General features: G+C 38.6%; 1 protein-coding gene across 3 annotated transcripts in view; it reads left to right on the forward strand.

The window, feature by feature from the left end:
* The window catches only part of LOC115749289 (receptor-like protein 7), a 163,162-nt gene that overhangs the window by 64,384 nt on the left and 88,542 nt on the right, over positions 1-10,236 (forward strand). The gene's annotated exons all lie outside the window — the stretch shown is intronic.

A 10,236-nucleotide genomic window follows, 5' to 3' on the forward strand; every position in this document is an offset into this window, starting at 1 on the left:
TTAGGTCGCGACAAATGCGAAATTGTGTCAAGAAATCACTTGAGAAGTTGAATAATAACTTCATCATCACCCGTGATCACCAAATCATCAACATAAACAAGGGCAATAGTCAAGAGAGAGCCACAAACCAATGTAAAAAGAGAATAGTTCGCCTTGGATTGTTGAAAACCAACATAAAGCGGTGCAGAAGAGAATTTAGCAAACCATTGTCTTGATGCTTGTTTAAGGCCATAGAGTGATTTCTTAAGATGACAGACTAAATTCTCCCCCTTAGTATGAAAACCCGGTGGAAACCTCATGTAGACCTCTTCGTCAAGATCACCATGCAGAAAAGCATTGTTCACATCTAATTGGTAAAGAGGCCAATGACGAATTGAAGCAAGAGCTAATAAAGTGCGAACAATTACCATTTTAGCAATGGGCGCAAAGGTGTCATGGTAATCAATGCCCTCTATTTGAGTACAACCCTTTGCAACGAGCCAAGCCTTGTAGCGCTCGATGGTGCCATCAAAGTTATATTTGATTTAGTAAACCCATTTACATCCGATGGGATGTTTTCCAGGAGGAAGAGAAACAATTTTCCAAGTATCATTTTGTTCAAGGGTCTGTATCTCAAAAGACATCGCCTCCCGTCACTTGGGAGATTGACACATAGCGTCATAAGTTTCATGTTCCTGCTCGGAGGGTATGGAGGCTAAAAAATTGCAGTGAGTGGGTGAAAAACGTGAGTATGATAAACTTTGGATAAGGGATAAAGAGTACTTGATTCAGTTAACTTAGAGTCCGAAGAGAATTGATCGGAGGCTACAACAGCACAGTGGTAGTCTTGAAGATATCTAGGTGGATGGCGTTGCCAAGATGGCCGAGGCACGGGTTTGAGTTCAATGGGTGATGATGCGGCCATAGGTGCATGAGGCTAAGAAGGTGAGGTCGGTACAAGTATCAAGATAAACGTTTCACCAAGGTCGGGTATGGGTAATGGAATTACCGGAGTTTGTTCGATTGTGGTATGTTCGATGGCTTGATGAAAAGGAAAATCTTGTTCATACGTCGCAACCGGTAAAAGTTGTCTGGTCATGGAGGTCAAAGAGACGGTAACCTTTGTAGTTTGTGGGATAACCTATTAGAACACATCGGTGAGATCATGGGCCAAATTTATTGGATTGAAGATGATCGATAGAAGCGTGGCATAATGAGCCAAAGACACGAAGATGAGAATAGGAAGGTGGTTTGCCATAGAAAAGGTCATACGGGGTTTTATTGTGTAGGAGAGGACTAGATAGTCTATTAATGAGATAAGTAGCAGTTAAGACACAATCACCCTAAAAATGAAGAGGTATACGAGAATGAAAATGCAATACACGAGCAACATTGAACAAGTGACGATGCTTACGCTCAACAATTCCATTTTGTTGAAGGGTGTGAGGGCAACTACGTAGTGAACACCGTGAGCACAAAAAAACTCTTGTAATCGAGAGGAAAGGAATTCAATCCTATTATCAGATTGAACATTTTGGACTTTAGTTTGAAATAGAGTTTCAACAAAAGAAAATAAATGAATTAGAGAATCAATCGCATCATACTTAAAAGTAAGCAAAAAAATCCAAGTATAACGCAAATAATCATCAACAATAGATTAAAAAAAAAAAATGACACGCCTTATGTGTAAAATGAGAATAATGTCTCCAAATGTCAACATGAATAAGCTGAAAAGGACGTAAATAAGTAATAGTGCTAGACTCAAAAGACAGACATGTTTGCTTGGATAAATGACAAGTATCATATGGATTTAATTGTTTTGCTGAACTAAAACATAAAGTTTGTTGCAAAGTAGATAAAACCGACTCAGATGGATACCCTAAGTGGGCATGCCAAAGATGAGGTAAAGACGTTGCAGCAGAAAGAACGGCGGACCCGGTAGGAATCTCCAGGTAATAAAGACCACCACGCACATGGCCCCGACCAATGATCTTCTTCGTCAAGAGGTCCTGAAAAAGACAATGGTTGGGAAAAAAGTGACCAAGCAGTTTAAGGTTTGAGTGAGCTTGGAGATTGACAATAAGTTGTATTTAAAAGAAGGAGCGCAAAGTACATTATCAAGGGAGTTAGTTGGGGCAACAGAGTCGAACCATGTAATGTCATGGGAACACCAACACCATTTGGAATTTCAACGGTGGGATGTGGAGAGGGATAGTGTGTTCGGTTTGTAAGGTAACGGGGTTCAAATGTGATGTGGTTGGTGGCACCAATGTCAATAACCCAAGTACCAAAATTAAATGAATTCGAAGATAAACCAAGAACATTACTTAAGAGGTTGGCTTTCGGGATGTTTACCTCTTGTAGCAAGCGCATCGGTTGCTTATATTGATCATTTGTGAACGAAGGAGGTGTCACATTAGAAGTCCAGCTAAACTTATTGTCCGCAAGCCGAGAGGAGATAAATAGCTGTCCCGGCACTGCTTTTGGTTGGGAGGAAAGCCATGAAGTCGATAACACACATCTCGTGTATGTCCTAAGATACCATAGTAGGCCCATCTTTCTCGGCCACAAGACATGTTTGTCCGTTTAGCTAGATTAGTGGACAGAGCGGGAGTGCCAAAAGAGTTGGGCGGTCCATGGGATGAAGAATTCATGTATGGCCGTGAAGCATGGTTGCTGCGAGTGCTAAGCAAAGTACTAGTCTGATCGGATAGTGGGTGGTCCAAGTGGATATGGCGATGTGACTCATCTTGAAGAACTAGTGCATATGCACGCGCAACACTAGAGAACATAGTCATTAATAACATATGACTGAAAACATTAGCGAACCTCGGATTGAGACCCATGAGAAATTGAAACAGGCATTGATTCTCTTGTTGCATGGTGATGGTAGAATGAGCCGAACAAGAGCATTGTGGTAATGGATCCAAATTATTCAATTCATCCCAGCAGCTTCTCAAGTTGTTGTAGTACTCGGTTTCATCATCGTCACGTTGAGCAAGGGTACAAATCGTTTGCTCGAGATGAAAAATCCTAGGACCATTCGATACGAAAAATGTTTGCGGAGATCGGCCCGGACATCAAGAATCGACTCTGTGTAGAGAACCGTTGGCACCAAATCTGGATGGATGGAATTAAGAATCCATGATAGAATCATATTGTTCACATGAATTCGGGACGCATAGGCAAGATCGATTGTGACTGGTTTTTTTTATTTCTCCAATAACAAACACTATCATGTTCTTGGTGGAAAGGGCAATCTCCATGGCATAGGACCAATTGTTATAATTCTCACCCGTAAGGAGCATGCCAACGAGATTAGATCCAGGGTTATCAGAATGATGCATTAAATAAGGGCTATCCGGTCGCTCATGTGCGGGAACGGTGGGTGAAGAGTTTGGAGTCCCGGTTGCCATGGTGACTTGCGGATCGGGAGCAGGCTTTGCGGATCTAGAGGATTCGGGGGCTAGCAACCTAGAGAAATCATAGCGCTCAATTGAAGCCGCTCCAGCGTAGGTGGGCATCAATGTCCCTGCCTCTTCCCCGTAGCAACAACAGCAGATGATCACGAGCAAGGAGGCCGAAGAGAGAGAGAGGACGTGAGAGACGGCCTCCAAGGATCACCGCTCCGATACCATGTAGAGTTTGCGCAAACTTAGCTTGCATTGATGAAGTAATTTACAATATATACATAGGGTTTAGGGCAAACACAATACAATGACAATTATGCCCTTTAGTATAAACCTAATCTACCAATACTAACATTTATGGAACCGTTTCTGTTCAAAGTAAATTTGTAACACCATTCATGAATTTACATGATGGTGGTAAAATCATCCAACTTACTACCTATTGGTTAAGTAAATTGACTTGATTTTGCAATAATGTTATCAACTTATGCTTGTCAATGTTTTAATAACTTACCAACTATGTTATATTTTCTATTGGCTTTGTTGATGGTAAAATTGTTATTTTATTGATAATCTACAAATAATTATGTTCCTTCTTATAAAATATTAAAAATGTCCTAATTAACTATTTGATTTGTCGATGATAAAATTGTTATTAAATTTCTGTCATACAAACAGCTACTTAAGCCTTTACTAGCTAAATCTAAAAACTAGCACAAACCTACAATTGAGTTTGTAGATCGACAAACCATTATTTAGTTAATAAATTACAAAAAATTATACGCTCACTTGTAAAATCTAAAAACATACAGTAATCTATTGTTGAGTTTGTCAATGTTACCCTTAGATTTCGTTTCATTGCTAACTTACAAATAGCTATGTGCCAACTTGTAAAATCTAAAAATAAGTGACAGCGACTATTGGTTTTTGTGGACGGTAAAAATGTTATTTCAACCTTACCAAAAAAAAAAATTGTTATTTCAATTGACAACCTACAAAATGGCATGCGTCTACTTGTAGAAACTCAAATAAGTGACAATATACTGTTGGATTCGAGAATGATCAAACTTCAATTTCACTAATAACTTAGAAACATACACGCACTCGCTTGTAAAACAAAAAATAAAAAAAAGTGATAATTTACAATTTGATTCGCTATCATCGACATTTCATTTTTCCATCGGCGATATGTATTTAACATCCACAAACGGCATTTTGGAAATCCGAGAGCAGGAGGAGCACCAAAACGACAATTTTGCATTCGCCAGTCAAGTCAAGTTAAAGCTATTGCGTGTACTTTGGAGGAAGTTAAAGCATGACTGTCTATTGTGGGAAAGTCCTTCAATCCCTTCTTCACGTTCGGACAGAATTAAAATTCTCGACGCGCGGACCCCACCAAAAGTTCCTTCGATGGAAACCTTGGATTGTGCTGGCTTCTGCCCAACGAAAGTTGCTCAATTGCCACGATGGGACGAAAGAAGCTGATGGCGATGGCGATGGCGATGGCGATGGCGATGGCGATGGCGATGATAGCTTGAAGAAATGGTTTTACATGGGCATGCCGCTTGGGTTCGTTGTTGTCTTCTGGGTTTTTTGTAGTTCGTTAGTGTTTATGAGATCATGGAGATTTGCTTATTATCAATTCTGGGATAAAGGACTGTTCAGACGTGTCCATGAAGATTACTCTTGAGGTTCAGTTAATAAACTTGAGAAAGAGTATTCCCTTCTTTCTTCTCTTCATAATTCTTCGTCACCATTGAAAAGACGGTTCTGCTTATTGATAAATAGAACTCTTGCTTAGCAATAGCAGTAATAGAAGTAGGTCTGCGTCTAACGTAGAAATAAGAATATGACACAACTACGTAAGTATTCTCCCGGAGTTTCGGACTGAAAAATTTGCAATGAAGAAAATCCTTCAGCGAGGATTGTTTTAACTTAGATGGAATGCTTTTGAATTAGAAAAGTCTAAACCTAATGCCACAATAATGTTATTAGAAAATAAATAATATGTTTAAAATTAAATTAGTAATTTTCCCACCCTTAACTAAACTTAGCCTTAATAATAATATCCAAAAACAGGACAAAAAATGAAATCTTTCTTTAAATAAAGCTGAGAAAGGAACAAAGAATTGATGTAGAAAAAGAAAGACTGAAATGGTGATCATTTATAAGAATAGTTATGTTAAACAACATAGTTGTCAGTAGATAGAGTTTACATTATAACGCTCAAAATGTAAGATTATATTTTCCAATTCTTGTCATCAATTATTTAAGTCCGAGCCTTATCAGTTTGGATTTAATGAAAATCGAATTTGAGCTCAAGCTTGAATCGAGCTCCGACAAAAACTCATTTACGATAACCGAGTCAAATAAGGGTGAGTCATTTCAAGTTTATGACAAAAAAAAAAAAAAAAAAGAGGCTCATGAGTGAAACTCAATCTAAAATAGTTGAGCTTCGACCAAATCGAGTTTGAATCAAGTATCTCGACTTAAATTTTCGAGTCTAATCTGATTGAAATATGAATATTGACAAGATCGATTAGACCTCTTTTATGTACCCGCCGAAAAGTATTCCCGACATCACTTTAGAAATTAGTCTCGTTCATCGCCCGACAATCACTCAAAGAGATAATCTTGCGTGTGGTCGTGACTTTGTGCAAGATGACATTACTCAATGTGGAAAAGCAAAGAAAATTTGGGCATGGAATATTAACATGCATCTACCATGGAAGTCAGCCCCAGCAGATACGTTCTCGGTGCAGATCGACAACGGTAATACAATAAAGATATAATTAAATTGAGTCGGATCATAAGAATCATTTGCATATTAATAAAGAACTCGAAAATACTAGGAACACCTAAGTAGACACAAGCACACGTTTAATAAAAGAACAACCATCAATTTTTCAATTAGTCATCAAATTTTAACAAGTGGAAGAAAAGGTCCTTTGTTTTAGTAGAGAACTTGTGATATTCTCAACAAACTTTCGTCCATTGACAATCTCCAATGCAGAAAACAGGTCCATTCATGTGAAATCCAACTCCATCTCCGATTTAATCTTGGCTTTAGTGGCTGCGACGAGTATGAACACCTATACAAAATCGATCATTTCTTGAAGCACAATATCTCAATTGTTCCAATACTGAACCACCCTTTGGATTTGGTCACTATTTAACTATCTCTAATTTCATCACTAACTATAGCTTATATATCTTTTCGCTAAGCTGGTCTCATACTATCTATTGAAGTTTGATTTTTTTTTTTTTTTTTTTGGTTCTGGCCAGCGTAACATTAATTGACACCAAGGCAATCCGCAAACGAAAAAAAGAAAAGCCCGACAGACCCAAGCGCGTTGCTGCTCCCAGTCCCTTCACTGGAGTCCACAGAGAAAGTAACATCATCAGTGCCGCAATGAACGTTAACACCAGACAGAATCGTCCCCACCCGCAGGCGTTTACTTTGACTGCTCCTCCCTGCAATTCTCTGGTTCTTTTTTTTTTTTTTTGGCCAAAAATTCTCTGTTCTTGACATTACCCATTTCGTACGAAAACTTCCACTTCCAGGTCCTTACTTTTATGAATATCAGAGAATTCGCTTTTAAAAGATAATGTTAGATGTTAGGGATATTGTTTTACATTTTGTTATCTCCTATGAAAACTGACATCATTCCTAGATTAAGATAACAAATTTGATGTTAGGAATTCCCTCTTTATAACTTGAGACAATGAGCGATAACTCACTACTTTATGTGATCAAACTCATTGGCCGAATGATGTCATGTTATATAATGAACTTGTAACAGCATTGATATAACCGGGGTAAAATCATGCAACAATTTTAGCAACTTAAGACTCTCAATTTGGTGCTAAAACTTAGCGACTTTATAAATTCTATAAACAAATGTTACTCTACTATTAGGCCTATGGAGGTAAAATTATTATTTCATTAATATAACTTACAAACAGTTTGGTGATCCCCTGCAAAATCTAAAACAAGTAGTAATCTAATGTTCTGTTTGTCGATGTTTTGGTAAAATTGTTATTTCATAGCTATCTTGCAAACACTTGCTACCACTTCTGAAATATAAAAAGCAAGTGATAATTTACTACTGAGTTTGTGGATGATTAAATTTTCACTTCATTGGTAACTTACAAACAATAATAAAAATAAAAAAATAAAAAGTAATAATCTACTATTAGGTTTTGTGAGTTGTACAATAATGATTTCTACGGTAGCTTTCAAAAGCTTACATCCCCACTTATAAAAACAAAAGGCAAGTGGGTAATATATTGTTGGATTTTGTGAGCGGAAAAGTTGTAATTTCATAGATTACTCACAAATGCTAGCGTGCCCGCCAATAAGATCTAAAAGAAATAGTAATATATTACTTGGTTTGTCAATGGTAAAACTATCATTTCATTTGTAATTTATAATTAATTGATGGAACTAACAAATGACTGGTCACATCTTACTTAGTATCGATATTTTAAATTTACTATCAATATTAGGTATTCACCACGCACGGAACAAATTCCCTTTTAATCGAAAACCGAACTGTAGAAATCAGCCCATCGGGGCGCGCCACTTGCATTCCCAAGTCAAGTCAACTTAAGATAGTCGCGCATGGGGACCCAAAAAAATCCCGGCAAGACTAATTGCACTTACGTTGGACTCCTCCTTCTCTCCCAAGTGTCGAATTCGTTTTGGACGTTTGGTGGACCCCCTCTTCCCGCGCTCTGCTTCCACCTTCATCCGATGAACCGTTCAATCGTCTTATGGCTCCTTCTTGCTGTATCCACCATCTCCATCATTTATATATCTCTATTGTATTTGCGGTTAGACCAAAATCATTATTAAGCCTACTATTCTGTGAAACACCTTCATTATGAAAGTGAGCAAATTGGATCAGCGTGTTTTTTTATTCAACCGGGAGTATAGATTGTAAATTAACATGCAATCGAAGCATATTATATTTCAAGGGTTAGATTTTTATAAGCGGCTAATATTAACGGTCCCACTGGGCGGGGACCGGGACCGGATCGGACCGCTGGTCCCAATTCGATCCTTGGTCCTGAAAATTTAGGGACTGGGACTACTAATCCGGTCTCCGGTTCCATACCAAGACCGGACTGGCCCGGACCATGCATACCCCTAATCCATAGAAAGCTGCGACTCACCTGTCCGAGGACGGCATCCAACCGACCTTACCGAGCCCAAATCTAGGCGATGGACGAGGTCGCGACTCCCGTCCATAGCAACTCTGCCATGGGCGGCCGACCTCGCCTAGGCCTAAGCGAGGTTGTGACTCACCATGGTCAACCTCACCCGCCGCCGGCAAGGTCACTAGCGGCCTAGCATTTGATCGGTCTTCACCAGCAACCTGCTTGCTAGAGGAAGAAGAGGAGAAAAAAAAGAAAATAGAAGAAAAGAAAAAAGAAAAAATAGTATTAAAATATTAGTAAAAATTATCTACATCGGTGTCGGCCAGCAAAAATTGATCGGATTGACTGAATTGGCACAAATGCAAAAGGTTTAGAACTGAATTGGCATAAATACAAAATATTTAGGACTAAATTGACATAAATACAAAAGGTTTATGATTGAATTGACAAAATTAAAAGGTTTATGACTGAATTCACAAAAGTGTGATAGATTTAGGACTTTTTTGACAATTTTCCCATTACTATTGGGTTTTGTGGATGATAGAAATGTTATTTCATTGACAACCTACAAAGAGTCAGGCACCTACTTTTGGAAATTGGTCTAAGTGGCAATTTACCACTGAATTCATGAATTTTTTTTAATTTCACTAATAACTTACAAAATATATACGCACACGCTTGTAAAATAATCCTTTAAAGAAAGTAAGTGATAATTTACAATTTGGTTCGCTAACATGGACATTTCAAAATTTACCATCCACTTTACGCATTTACCATCCACAAAGGGGATTTTGGAAATCCCCAAACGGGGAAGCACCACTGAAATGACTAATTATTTCATTAACAAGTTACAAACAATTACACGTTTCATTGGTATAGTACAGCAAGATTTTCATTTCATTGGTAACTTACAAATAGTTACACACCAGCGTGTAAAATCTAAAAATAATTTGCAACTGCTATTGGGTTTTATGGATGGTAGAATTGTTATTTCAATTGACAACCTACAAAATGTCACCCGCTTACTTGTAGTAACCGACATAAGTGACAGTTTACTGCTGAATTTGTGAATGATAAAACTTTAATTTCACTGGTAAACTTTTATGTTTACACTCATGCTTGTAAAATACAATAAAATGAATAAGTGATAATCTACTATTTGGTTTGTTATCATTGACATTTCATATTTACCGACGGCGTTACGTATTTACCATCCACATACGGGATTTTGGAGATCCGCGTTTACAAAAGCAATCCCCGAAATCCATAATGTGACAGCCGGAAAGGAACCTAGAACCCCCTTCCCGGCCGACCATCGAATGGGCAGGAAGGAGGGAAGAAGGGGGTAGGCCGCCTGGACTCGGAGAAGTGCAAGAGATAACCACAGCAGATGCAGGGCTTGTGGTGTCCACCAACGGAGCTTCCATCGACATTGATGACGAAATCGTACCGCAAACTGCATTGTGCCAATCCGCGAACAGAGGGAGCACCGAAACGACAAATCTTGCATTCTCCAGTCAAGTCAAGTTAAAGCTATTGCGTCTACTTTGGAAGAAGTTATAGCACAGAGAGTCCTTCAATCAGGACCCTTCTTCACGTTCGGATGGAATTGAAATTCTTCGCGCGTGTAGTGTACCCCCACCAAACTGGACCGAAGGCGAAATCCTGGCAAAGGGTTTTCAAA

Source organism: Rhodamnia argentea, chromosome 10 (genome assembly GCF_020921035.1).
Source record: "Rhodamnia argentea isolate NSW1041297 chromosome 10, ASM2092103v1, whole genome shotgun sequence".
In the NCBI taxonomy this organism is placed as follows: Eukaryota; Viridiplantae; Streptophyta; class Magnoliopsida; order Myrtales; family Myrtaceae; genus Rhodamnia; species Rhodamnia argentea.